Source organism: Spermophilus citellus (assembly GCF_964194105.1).
Source record: "Spermophilus citellus genome assembly, chromosome: 3".
NCBI classification, from domain to species: Eukaryota; Metazoa; Chordata; class Mammalia; order Rodentia; family Sciuridae; genus Spermophilus; species Spermophilus citellus.
This window is the reverse complement of record NC_138184.1, coordinates 75,713,395-75,727,728: the sequence shown is the minus strand read 5'-3', so window position 1 is coordinate 75,727,728 and position 14,334 is coordinate 75,713,395. Positions and strand designations below refer to the sequence as shown.

The 14,334-nt window shown below is 41.9% G+C and overlaps 1 pseudogene across 1 annotated transcript; it reads right to left on the bottom strand.

Moving 5' to 3' along the window:
• Positions 1-9,833: 9,833 nt before the first annotated feature.
• LOC308645854 (HUWE1-associated protein modifying stress responses-like) lies at positions 9,834-12,866 on the bottom strand (annotated as a pseudogene). The gene has a single exon. The product of its transcript is annotated as an HUWE1-associated protein modifying stress responses-like (transcript).
• Positions 12,867-14,334: the final 1,468 nt, after the last annotated feature.

Genomic DNA, 14,334 nt, shown 5'->3' with positions numbered 1-14,334 from the left:
AGTGAGTTTGACAGTGTTCCTTCGTTTTCTATTTCATGGAAAATTTTGAGGAGAAATGGCATTAGTTCTTTTTTAAAAGTCTCACAGAACTCAGCTGAGAATCCACCTGGTCCTAGGTTTTCTTTGTTAGAAGGCTTTAATTGCCGCTTCAATTATATTGCTTGATCTTGGTCTGTTCAAATTTTCTAGATACTCATGATTCATTTTGGGTCAGTCATATGTGTCTCAGCATTTGGCAATATATTCTAGATTTTCTAATGTATTGATATAAGTTTTCACAACAGTTTCTAATGATCCTCTGAATTTCAGAATTGTCTGTGGTGATATCTCCTTTTTCATCTATGATTTTGTTGATTTGACTCTTCTTTCTCTTTCTTTTTAGTTAATTTGGCTAAGAGTATATCAGTCTTATCTTTTTAAAGGACCAAAAATTTCATTGATCTTTGGTAGTTTGACACTTTCATTAATTCTATTATGAAGTCAGTGTTAGTATAAGTATTCCAGGAAGAATAAAGAGATTCTTGGCCACCAATATCCCACATTAGGAAATATACATCATTAATCACTATCTCTCCTACCTTACTTCTTACTGTGGAGGATATATGTACAATTTTATTCATATAAAATTATTAAAGGTGGATATCACTATTGAAGTATGCTTTCCCCCTTCATATCAATGTAAACTCTTCCTTTCCACTATTTTTATTATTTTTAAAAGTCTGCTTTTTTTTTTCATTGTTTTTCAGTTTGTCTACCAGATATTTCCCCAGGAAATAGATGAGAATTAGCAATTAAAAATCAAGAAGTCACTGAATACCACGCTGAAAAGATGATATTTAAGCAAACTTTGAATGTTAAATTAAAAAAAAATGGCAAACACTACTTGAGTTGTACCGATTCTTGTTTCCTTTTTCTACTCTTTTTGAGTTAAAATGTGTCAAATATTGTTAAATCACACTTATGGCTTCTGTGGTCTTCTTCTTATGCAATGTGACCAAGTGACTATTATACTTCTTATGCAGTGTGACCATTTTAAAGCTAATCTTTTCCTGTAACCATATTTTGACACCACAGCCAAAAAGAGAAGAAGTGAAATGGAAGCTCAGACAATAGAGAATGATGATTGAAAACTGGCACTTGTCTTCCATATTTATCATATAAACTAAAAAATATTTATCTGAAGGAAATTGATTAGATATTTTCCACATCTTTAATCACACACAAAAAAGACTTTCCTTGACATAGAGCAAAGCTAATGAAATTATAAAAATATTGAAAAACTAATATCCGTTTGTCAGTAAGAACATATTTTCTTTTTTTCACTTTTAAAAATTTATTATAATTACAAAGATTTATGTAGACATATGTTAATCACAACAACCAGCCAATAATTTCAAAATGCCTAAATTCTAATAATAGCATTTTTAAACAGGTTATAATAAATCAATGGGTTAAATACTATAAAGATATTAAAATGCATGATTTTGAAGAATATTTAAAGGAAATATTTATTTCCTATACAGAATAGTGGAAGGGTAAAAAGCAGATCACAAACAGCATATGCAATATAGCAATTTTATAAAAAGAACCTAAAGACCACACTAAGTTATGACTAGTCATTATTTCTGTATAGGAGGCCAGAGGGTATGGTAGGCAGAGTAATGGTTCCCAAAGGAAATGTCCATGCCCCATCCCCAAAACCTGTGGGAATGATCTTACATGGTAAAAGGACTTTGTAAATGGGATTAAGAATCTTGAGATGGGAGATTATCTTGGATTATCCAGATGGAGCCACTGTAATCACAATGGTCCTGTTAAGAGGGAAGCAGGAGGGTGACATCAGAAAGGAAGAGGGATTTGGAAAGAGGAAAGGACCATGAGCTAGTGAATGCAAAGAGTTTCTGGAAGTCTGAGGATGGAAGAAAACAGATTTTCCTCTCAAGGCTCTAAGAGGAATACAGCCACGTACACATTTTGAATTTAGCCCAGTGAGACTTCTGACCTGCAGAACTGAACAGTAACTTCAAGTTGAAGCCTATCTGTTGGGATTATTTACTCACTTTGGGGAGACTCTAAATGAAACGTGTTTATTGAGCACCTATTATGTACAAGCTATTATGCAAGGTGCAAGAGAAGCTGCAAAGATGCTAGGGGTATGCAAGTGCCTACCTTTAGGGAGTTCACAATCCAGCTGGAGAGACAAGCTTCAAAAATTAATTCTAAGAAAAGGCTTAAGCCAGTCACAGTGGCCCACGCCTGTGATCCCAGGGTCTTGAGAGGCTGAGGCAGGAGGATTACAAGTTTGAGCCAACCTGGACAACTTAGTGAGACCCTGTCTCAAAATAAAAAAGGGCTGGGATGTAGGTAAGAGGTAGAGCACCCCTGCGGTCAATCCCTACTACTTAAAAAAAAAAAAAAAGGTTTTTACAGGGCTGGAGGCTTCCAGGAAACTGAGGCAGCACCAGGACCCCCCTCACACCCTGATCCTTGCAGTCAAGTCAGAAGGTTCCAGTCATGTCGCTCAGAGAAACAGGATAAGTTTAAAGAAAGGAAAAGGGGACCCTCTCAAGGGAAAGAGTGGGTCCTCTCAGAAAGGAGAGGGACAGCACATTTCTCGTGCTCTCCAGTTTTATTGGGGATCCCAGGGACGTTTCCAGGTAGTCCCACCCAGGCCCACCCTTGACTTTTGCAAGATGACCTCAGACTTTCAAGTCCCTGAAAGTCTGACTGGTTCTGATTGGCACTTGTTCTACAGATTTTATGGTTAGGGGGAATTTTCCTTATGTCCCCGAGTTCCAGGATCTGATCTGTGTAGGGGTTCAAACTCCCCCTTAGCCCTGAACCATTCGGGGTAACTCATACTCTTCTTATCAGCATTTCGGGGCCTGTGTCTCTCCTGCGGAGGTAGTTTGCTGAGGAATGCTAACATGTCCCGTCAACCTAAGCCAGACAGGGTGGCAGCTAAGTTGCTTTCCAAAGGTGAAAGCACGTGGGCTTGGCACAGTGGGCACATTTTATAGAATCATTCCATTCACTCATGTTCCCACCACTCACATCTCTCTGTCCCCTATCAGGCTCAAGTGACCATTACATAGAACAATAAAAGAGACATCAAAAAGGTGACATCCGTTTCTCTGCCGAACTGCTTGCTACATGAATCAGAGGAGAGAGATCCCTTCTGTTTAGAGCAATCAACAAAGTTTGTTTTTACAGGGTAGGTGGGATTTGAGCTGAAGGATAATTGGGATTTGAAGAAGGGTAAGAAAGGATGTATTTAAAGTGGGAACAAGGTTGTGAAAGTGGTGGTAAAACACACAGCACAGGGGGTGAGGATGATGAACTACATTTTTATTTTATTTTTTCATGGTACTGGAGACTCAACCCAAAGGTGCTCTACCACAAAACTACACACCCTGTCCCTTTTATTTCTTTTTATTTTGGTACTGGGACTTGAACCCAGAGCCACTTAACCACTGAGTCATAGCCACAGCTGCTGAGAGCCCCTGGCATTTTTGCCAGAAGGGAGTGGTTGAGAGGTGGCCAGCAGGCCATTGACATGATAATGGTTATGTTAAGCTGTGTATATTAGACCCCTGCTGTCCGCCTTGGCCTGCTACTTTGGAGTGCTCCCCTATGGAGAGTTCCCATTGGTTGGGGAAGTGCCAGAGGAGGGATTTCCGGTTGGTGGTTCCTGGAGGAGCCGCATAGGTGGGATTCAGGAGAGTTCCCCCGGAAAGTGTGGGTGGAGTGTGCTGGTAGAGTTCAGAAATAAAGTTTGTTCCTGCTTCAGTGGCTCGTGATTTGTGCCCAGCCAGACTGCGGCACACAGCCTTATCTTATTTTGTATTTTATTTAGAGACAGGGTCTCACTGAGTTAGCTGCTCAGGGACTCACTAAGTTGCTGAGGCTGGTTTTTAAATTGGAATCCTCCTCCTTCAGCCTCCTGACCTGCTGGGATGATAGGTGTGCATCACAATGGCCGGCACCCCAAGTCTTTTCTTTGTTTTTCATTTCAAGACAGAGTCTCTCTAAGCTGTTCAGATGGCTGCAAATTTGGAATCCTCCTGCCTCAATTTCCCAAGTTGTTGGAATTACAGGCATGTGCTACCACAACTGGCCTTGATCTGTATATTAACAAACATCATATTCTACTTATTTCATATAAAGATAAATTTATATGACATTCTTCAATTTCTTTTCTACATATAAAATCTCTGAACAAATAGACTGGCAAAGAATCTATTGAAATTTCCAGATTGAAAACTTCTTTGTTTTTAGATCATTGTGAACTTTTAAAACAATCGTCTCTTTTATGAGCATTGAGTGTTACTATCTTTAGTATTACTATCTTTATTAATCTTTACTAATCTTACTAATATTACTCATCTTTATCTTTATTATTATTATTATCTTTTTTATCGGTTGTTCAAAACATTACAAAGCTCATGACAGATCATCTTTCATACATTTGATTCACGTGGGTTATGAACTCCCATTTTTACCCCAAATACAAATTGCAGGATCACATCGGTTACACATTCACATTTTTACATAATGCCATATTAGTGACTGTTGTATTCTGCTACCTTTCCTATCCCCTATTATCCCCACTCCCCTCCCCTCCCATCTTCCCTCTCTACCTCATCTGCTGTTAAGAACATATTTTCTATGATGTCTTCAAATGTTTCAAGAAACTATGGTTTACATTAATATTGTGAGAGTTAAGTACCTTTTTTAATGTACTATAATTTTCTCCTTGAAAATTTTTAAGGAGAACCTATAATTTTGAAATTAAAAAAAGAAGTTTTTAATAGATGCTAGTTTCCCCCGCATTGTCCAAACCTACAGTGATAATATTGTTACCCTGATTAGTGAATAGCCTCCATATCCTGGTTTAGAGAATTCCCATCTTGTGCAGTGGACCCCATCCAGCTACTTTGGCCACATGGCCTGGACTCCCCTGTCTTAGGCTAAAAAATACAGAGAAGCATTTGAGCATCTGCTTCTGTTGCTGTTGCCATTCTCACTCTGGTCACTGGTCCTCTTCCAGGGAACCAAGGGCAGACTAACACCCAGGGCACTCTGCTCTGAGCAAGGCCCCATTGCTGCTGCCACCTGCTCCTGGACATTGCCACCACTTTATCACGAGTTTCGTGGGCCCCAGTCCTCCCCTAGCTCCTTTTGGGTGACTGAAGTCTGAATTTTCTCCTTGTTCCTAAGGTTTGGGAAATTTTCTGAGCATTTCATTGAAAAAATTGTGCACTGCTTTAGTTTGTATTTTGAAAAACACCAATGATTCTTAGATTTGGTCTCTTAATGTTATCTCAGATTTCTTCAATATTGGTCAGGGTTACTTAATATCTTTTCTTTATTTTTGACTCTATGTTCAGTATTATATACTTTATCTTCAAAGCCTGACATTCTGCCTTCAAAAATGATTTATTGAGTCCTTAATTTCCAGGATTTCCATTTGGTTCTTTTTAAGAATCTCTCTTTTTATTGAAATGATCATTCACTTCCTGTATTTTATCTCTAGTTTATTCCTTAAATTTTTTAGGTCACTGAACATTTTAAGTACAAACTTTCTAAATTCTTTCTTCATCATTTCCTTAACTGTGATGTCAATGGGATCAGTTGTTGATCAGTGTTGTGGGCTATTTGGAGATTGTTTGATACTTTACTTTTTCACTTACATGTCTATTCATCTTCTGGGATGATTATTGCTTCTACTTTTATACAAGGGACTATTTCATGAGCTACTTTCTCTTAAGAGAACCTGGTTGGGGGAATATCCAGTAGTTCATACTTACTACACTCAATGTGTGTCCTCTTCTCTTCTCAGCATCAGTATCACATGAGAGAGTGGTATAAACACTAAACCCTGTTTATACAAGCACTTCAGAACAAACCATATACTAATCAACCTTATGAGAAACAAAAACTAGTTAAAACTGTTTTTCACAGTTCCTCTAACCCAAGTATAAGATCATAGTAATGACCTGGAATTTGTTGAGAAATTAATTACTAAAGATTGCAACATTACTATAGTATTACATAGTGAAGAAGAGGGGAGTATAGATAAATTGCAGGGGGTGCAGGGGAGAAAAGATAGAAAAATATCAACCAAGAGAAAAAAACATGCTGGTTGCCATTCTCCTAGCCAAAAAGATGTTGATCTCACCCACTGTTCTCTGAAGATCAGACCCCAGGATAACTACTCAGAAGTATTCTTTATAAAAATGTATCTACCTTGCTTCAGATGGTAATACACATTTATATGACCTCTGTTTCAGAATACTGTTATACAAAAAAACTATCATGAATATTTCTTATAAGAGCCTGTTGCACTGGAACAAAGAGCACCTGGGTCATGCAGGTGTCCTCCTACCTGCATGTGCATCAATCTCTTGATAATCCCAATGACCTCCAGGCCCTCCTGAGCACAGAGTCCATCTAAGAAGTCACAGTCTGGGCAGCATTTGTCAACAGAAGCTAGGAGACTACATCATGAAGAATCATCCTAGGGGCTGAGGGTGAGTGTGAAGGGCTGTCCCTTCCTCTCCCTGTCCCCTGTGGATAAGTGCTGGTTATCAAAAATCTTCTCCAGAATCAGCCTGGAGCTAAGGATAATTTGCCTGATGGACAGCAATCTCTTAGATTGGAACAAAAGACTTGAGAAGCCAGCCCAGCCGAGGCCTCAGGATGCAGACTCAGGGAACCTCCACCATGGTCTGCACGCCCCTGCTTCTCGGGCTTCTCTGTTACTGCACAAGTTCTTCCTCAAGGGACCGACCCATGGAGCCCAGGGTTCTGGGATCAATCTGGATCTGGCTCTCAGCTCAGCATGGCTCTGCCTTTGGGGGGCAGGATCCTCAGGATTTTAGCCCCATACTTGCTTACTGGTTGCTGTGAGTCTGAGGGGCTATAGCTGCCAGGAGAGAGGAGCTGCTGCTCACATGCTCAATGACACCACCCTCCAGTCAGCCCATGGGACACTGGACTTACACTGAAGGGAGGGGGTTACCAGAAAGCCAAGAGCATCCTTGAAGTGAGTCTTTGCTAGGCAGACAGAAAATCCTTTGGAAGTCTTTCTCAATGTTAATCCCACCTCTCCTTTTCTCTCTGTGGAGTCACCTTGGCCTCCTCTGACCTGATTCAGCCATTCTCAGTATCTGGCCATCAATAAGACAGCTAGTAACACTGCTCTAAAGGCAAATTAGGGCATAAGTATGGACATTAGTACCAGCAGAAGCCATGCCAGGCTCCTTTACTTGTCAATTATGATGATAGCAAATGACATACACTATCCTTGGTCTGATTTCAGGTTCCAACATGGAAAACCCAGACACCCTGACCACCAGCAGGACTCAGGTCACAGATGAGACTACTTCTGTACCACAGCACATGGCAGTGGGAGTAGCTGGCAGTGACTCATGGTGACACAGAAGGGTATGTGGGACAGGAAACACCTGCCCAGTGTTATTCTGTGTACCACCCCCTGAGCCATGGGCATGACCTTGGTCTCCACTCACTCAGCTGGTTTCCCACTACATGCAAGCTATGGAATAAGCATAGAGATACTGAATGGAAATTGGGTTATCCCAATGGGTTTGTTAAAGCCAGGTGAGGTGATGCATGCCTGTAACCCCAGCAACCCAGGAGACTGAGGCAGGCGGATTCCAAGTTTAAAGCCAGCATCAGTAACTTAGGGAGGCCCTAAGTGACTTATAAAGACCCTATTTCTAAATGAAAATATAAAAGAAGGGCTGAATTTGTTACTCAGGGGTGAGGCAGCCCTGGGTTCAAACTGCAGTACCAAAAGAAAAAGAAAAAAATAATAATTCTTTGGATTTTAAATTGAAAGTCATATCACTTCCATCCATAACTATGAAGCAAATAGTACACAGTTTTCTGGATGGACAGTGTCTCTAGAGAACCTGGTTTCTGCATTAAACACTCACACTCTCTTCCCTGCATTTGAACAGAGTGTGTCAGGAAAAGGACCTCCTTTGACAGGTTGGCCTTGGCAGAGAAAACAAAAGATTGTGAGCCTGTAGGATGGCATGGACAGCATGACACATGCTGACCTGACCAAAGCAGTTCTCAGTGCCTGAGGACAAGGTTGTCCAACAGCTCATACAATTAAGAAGTGTGCACATGGGACTTAGGTGAGAGCAAGGACCTCCATATTCTTACACCCAAGAAGAAATGCTCACATGCCTCCTAAATCAGATCAAAACTAAACATTGTGTAGCACAAAAGCAAGTACATGTTTGTCCTTGTGGAGATACATTCTGGGACAGGGATGTAGATAATTTCATAGTGTACTCCCCTAGGAGGAGGGAAAAATGGCACCAAATAAAGCAAAGAGAGGTCCATGAAAGAGATCAAGAAACCAGAATGTGTGAATGATCATGGGATTTAGCCCTAATCTATGGCTAGTCTTTCAGTGCTATTAAATTTTTAAAAATTGGTTCCAATTAGTTTTATATAACAGGAGAATACATTTTGATACTTTGTACACAAATGGAGCACAACTTCTCATTCCTCTGGATATACCTGGTGCAGAGACACACCAGTAACAAAATCATTAATGTTTACAAGGTAATAATGTCTGTCTTATTCCACCATCCTTCCCAGCTCCACATCCCCTCCACTCTCCTCTGCCCAATCCAAAGTTACTTCATTCTTTCCTCCCACTCCCTCTTAAGAGATCAGCATCCACTTATCAGAGAAAACATTTGGCCCTTGTTCTTCTATTCAACATAGTTCTTGAAACACTGGGCAGAGCAATTAGACAGATGGAAGAAATTAAAGGGAGATGTATATGAAAAAAAGAACTTAAATTAGTACTATTAGCTGACAATATGATCCTATACCTAGAAGACCCAAAAAGCTGCACGAGAAAACTTCTAGAACTAGTAAATGAATTCAGCAAAGTAGCAGAATATAAAATCAACACCCATAAGTCAAAGGCACTTCTGTATACCAGTGACAAATCCTCTGAGATTGAAATGAAGAAAACTACCCTATTTGCATAAACTTCAAAATAAAATAAGATAATTGGGAATCAAAGAAAAAAGTAAAAGACCTATACAATGAAAACTACAGAACCCTAAAGAAAGAAATCATAGAAGATCTTAGAATACAGAAATATCTACCTTGCTCTTGGACAGAAAGAATTAACATTATCAAAAAGTTTGCCTTATTTTGCTTAGCATGATATTCTTCAGCTCCATCCATTTTCAGGCAAATGCCATAATTTCATTCTTCTCTAATGCTGAGTAATATTGCATTGCGTATATATGCTATATCTTTTTTATCGATCAATTGTTGAAGGGAACCTAGGTTGATTCCGTAGTTTAGCCATTGTGAATTGACCTGATATAAACATTGATGGGGCTGCATTACTGAAGTATGCTGATTTTATGTCCTTTTGTACAAACCAAGGAGTGAGAAAGCTAGGTGAAATAGTAGTTCCATTTCAAGTTTTCTGAGGAATCTCCATACATCTTTCCATAATGGTTTCACCTAATGAACTAAAAAAACTTAACACAAAAAGAAAAACAAAACAAAACAAACAAACAAAACCAAATAACCCAAACAATAAATAGCTAAAGAATTAGACACATTACAGAAGAAGAAATACAATTGATTAAAAATATATGAAAAAAAAATCCAACATCTCTAGCAATTAAAGAAATGTAAATCAAAACATTCTAAGATTTCATCTCACTCCAGTCAGAATGGCAATCATAGAGAATATAAGCAACAATAATTGTTGGTGAGGATATGAGGGGAAAAGATATGATGATCAGTTTTTTTTTTTTTTGCATTTTAAACAGCCCAAATTTTATTTTACAAACCAATGACAGCTACTGGAAGATGCTTAGGAAACCTTAGCTAAGCCACATAAACAATTAGGCCTATACAAGTACAGAAAATCTAAACATGCTTCAAAACTAAAACTAAGCTGTATGTCGTGAGGGCATACAACTTAATTTCTACCAAAAAACACACTTTTTCAAAAAGGCTATGGGAATATCAATTGACAAAAGCAGTAGAACAAGTAGCATGATTAGACAGAAAAGTCTCAATTGCATAATACAAAATAAATAACTCAGTTTTAAAGGTTCTGCATCCATTTAAAATATTTAATGCAGGAATGGGGTAAAAATGATTAGGATGATTTAATCAAACTTTGAAAACTCCCATTTGGAACTAAAACAAATTTACAGTCCAGGTTATAGGAATCCAAGTTACATGGCAAATTATTAAAAAGTAGCACAGAGCTATTATTGTCATACCAAGTTCATGCTTAGGGTAATAAGAAAATGCTGTTTGCAGAATTGATTACATTTAATTCCAGTTTCCCAGCACATTGTCACACACAGGCAGAGAAAGAGCAATTGCTGACCCAGTCAATCTCACTGCCTTGGTCCGCCAGCCAGGGGCTGAGGCTCCGTCTACATTCTCTATGGGGATCCCAGAGCCTCAGTCCCCTGTGAAGAAGGCTAGCCCTGGAGGTGAGAAGGCACACTGTTGATCCACAGGCACGGGTTCAGGGCCCTCAGCAGATCTGCTCCACCAGTGATATCTCCTGGAGAAAGGAGGATCTGAAATCCCCCAAACTAGAACAAAATGGGTAACATTCTACCTGGAAGCCCTAAGAAACTGGCATTCTTGCCTTGGAAAAGAACTGCACTGAGATGTGCAGCACGCCCTGTGCCCAAAGCTGTGTTCTGAAATGCCAGGCAAGCACTTGTAGTGTCAATGCAGTGTTTTAGATGTATCAGGAAGTTGAATCATTTAAAAAAGAATTCTACTAGGAAGATTCTGGTAATTTGAAGTAGATGCCACTCCCCACCCCAATCTGTAAATTGTAATACTGAATTTTTATTGAAGTAAAGCACACTAAATCAAACCAGTTACAAAGATACATGTATCACACCAAGAAAACATTTTCAGTTATGCTGACAGCCCAAATGCTTTCCATTTTTCAGACAGTTTTTAATGCCATGGAAAAAAATGCTCACGACGTTAAAATGAAAAAAGCAAGATACAGTAGCATATATGCAGTATGATCTCAACTATGAAGTAATTTTCATATTTATACATTGAAAAAGGACTGAAAGAAAATGCAAACATTTAACTGCATGTGGGACCACAAGATACTGAATTTTTTTTACTTTTTGGAAATTTTCAAATATCGTAAGATATTAAAATAAGTCAGAAAATGAGAAAATTGAACTCAGATATTAAACTGCTTCATAACTACCAATAGATGACTATTAAATAAGTACTAGCTACATGAACTGGCTTACGCAATGCCACCCAGAATCCTTTTTCACTGCAATTAAAAAAGAAAAAAGCCAACAAAATTTTATTGCCGGTTCAAAACAACCCTACTCCACTGATGTTGGAAGCTGTTAGGTCTTACCTCCAGAAACTTCAGTGTTTAATGTCTAACCTTTTTCATAATAAATTTTAATGCTATCTTAATTTTTCTTGTTCTTAGAGGCTGGTGTGAGGAAAAGACAATTTAGAAATCTCAACCTTCAGACAAAATTTAACTAAAGACTCCTTGAGATACTATAACTGATTTTAAGCAATTAAGAGACTGCTTTGATGCATTAATCTCTTACGTCTTTTTACAAATCAGTTTTTTAGACACATTTTACTATTAAATAGCTGTCAACAGTTCTGTTATTTGAAAGATGCAGACTGTAACATTCAACAAGCATTCAATGAGAACCCGCCGTGCTCCACACACTGCTAGAGTGCACGCTTCCTCAGAGAGCAGGACTGAAAGACGGATGGACAGAAACCCTCACTGGTCGCTTCTAACAGTCCTCAGCCACGCAACACTGTTGTAGTCTCTTCTATAATGGGATGTCAGTTTCAGAATCCTGAACCTAAACATCTGTGTTAGCATGCAGAGCTATGGCTTCCCGGAAGGGTTGCAAATCAGTCTCTACAGATGAGCTAGTTTCCGTTGAAGTAGCTCGGTTAGGGGACACTACAGTCAGTCTTGGGGGAGCTCTAGAGTTTCGTGGTGGAGGAACCTTTCCACACGGGAAGCTGATCAAATCTTCTCTACGAATAGTTCTTCTGCGTTTTTTAACCCAAGCCAGCACATCCTTATTGCGTCGCTGATAGCCAATCTGAATTCCAATATCAAAACTTCGCTGATGGGTATCCACACTTTGTAGAGGTTGGTGACGGCGGTGGCTGCGTTTTGGAAGGGGACCCAGAGAGAAAGTCCTGGCTGCTGACACACTCGGTCTTTGTAGAGCTGGGCCATGGCGGTGGCCGAGTTCTGGAAGAGGTGCCACAGCTTCTGCTGCTTGTGCTCCGGCTGCGCGGCGGCCGCCGCCTCCTCCTGCAGCTCGGGGGACAGCTGCTCGTCCTGCTCGGCCTCGGCCAGGCACTGCCGCTCCCACTTGGAGAACCAGTGCTCGGGCCCGTGCTCCTGGATCTCCGCCTCGCCCTCCTCCTTCCGCTCCTCCATCCTCCGCGGCCTCCCGCGGCCTCCCCGCGGCCGCCGCGTCCTCCTCAGGGGGGGCCCCCGCGGGAGCGTCGTCGTCAAGCGGCCCCGCGGCGGGGCCCGGTGGCCGGCGGCGGCTCCTCGCGGCGGCCCAGGCCTCCTGCACCCCGACGGCCGGCGACCCCGCCCCGCGGCCCCGCGCAGCCCGGACGACCCCCGCCCCGGGCCTCCCCGCCCCCGGGCCCGCTGGCGGCCCCCGCTTCGCCTGCCGCACTCGCCTACCGCCCCACCTTGGCGCCGCGGCCTCCCTAAGGCCGGCGCTACTGCCCTCCGAGCCCTCCGTGTAACCTGGACTGCGCCGCGGAGCCCACCCCAAAGACTGAGCCGATGATCAGTTTTTAATAATAAAACAACTTGCATGGGTGATAATTGAGAGCTCAATGCAGCCAACTGTTTCTCTGTTTTTCAAGAATGTCCTGAAGTAAAGATTTACTTAGGTAGTATCTGCTCCTGCATCCTCCTGAACACAAGTGTTCTGGCTGACACAGATGACCTCAGTCCTCAGCACCAAACACACTCACTATGGGATGACAGTGATCATGAGACAGGGAGGAGGATATGAGGTTTCCACAGTGAAACAGACACATAATCATGAGCAAGGCTAAGAGGGGCTGGGTCAGCCATCCCAGTCCTGCAGGTTTTTTCATTTGGATGAAAAGGGCATTGTGAAGGAGCCCCCAGTGGACTGCTGGTGTGGGGTACAGACTGGGTGAATGGCTCCCCCAACCAGGTGAATGGCTGCCTGAGCAGGAGTATGATCCTCCCTGCAGGAGCTCCTTGTCTGGAGCATATTCAGGCTCTTTCCACCCTCTGCAGGGCCTCTCCTCTCCCACCACTCTCACCCCTTTCTGCACCTCATGGGTCTCCACTCCATGGCATCCTGTCTAAAGTCCTCCCCTCTGCACACCCAGGCCTCTCCCTCTGCTCCTTGCCAGACCCTGCAGAGGAGACTAGGCCCAGAGATATGGCCAGAAGATTCTCTGAACCCTGCTGCAGGCCAGCCATAGTGGCACCACAGCAAACAGCCCCAGAGATTGTCAGCCTCCTCCAGAGTCAGGTAGATAACAGGGGACTGGCCTGAGCACCCTGGTGGCCGTCTCCTATGCCCTAGATCAACCTATCAGGACCTCCAAGTTGGCCCCAGGACCACCAGAAGTTGGTGGACGCCTGCAGCTTTAAATACCTGACTTCACCTGCTCAAATATCTACACACCTAAAGACCCTTTGCCACCAAATTGATACTGTCTGGCTCCATCCTCATCCTTCATGGGAAATGAACAATTTACTATACAAATGAAAACTAAGATCACAATCTAAACATTGAGAAATGGGCATCATTCATTCATTCACTGAAATGCTTGTAAAGAGCTTTAGATTTCACAATAGAATAACCAATATGAAACACAGGCAGTACTAAAAGAGAAAAACTGAAATTTGTGGATAACATGTGCAAGTGGTGGCCAGGCAGGGGGATCAGCAAGGAAGTCAGGTCTGTCAGCTGCAGGGAGTGAGGAGTGTGAGGCGGCTTGGTGGGCTTCAGCCTCTGAGCTGCAATGGCTGCGTGAGGAGTATAGAAGATGGAAAGATTTCTCATGCTCTTGGATAGGATGAGCTTCTCAGCTGAGCTTCACTCAGATTGCATTGCAGCAGGTGAAGGAAGAGTGTGAAGTGCTATGTGGGAGGCTACTTCAGGCTGAGAGGTCATCATTGACAAGTCAGCATTACCCCCAAAGGTTGTACCTGTTATGGGAGCCCAATAGCATGGTGCTGTGGCATGGCCCCTGGAA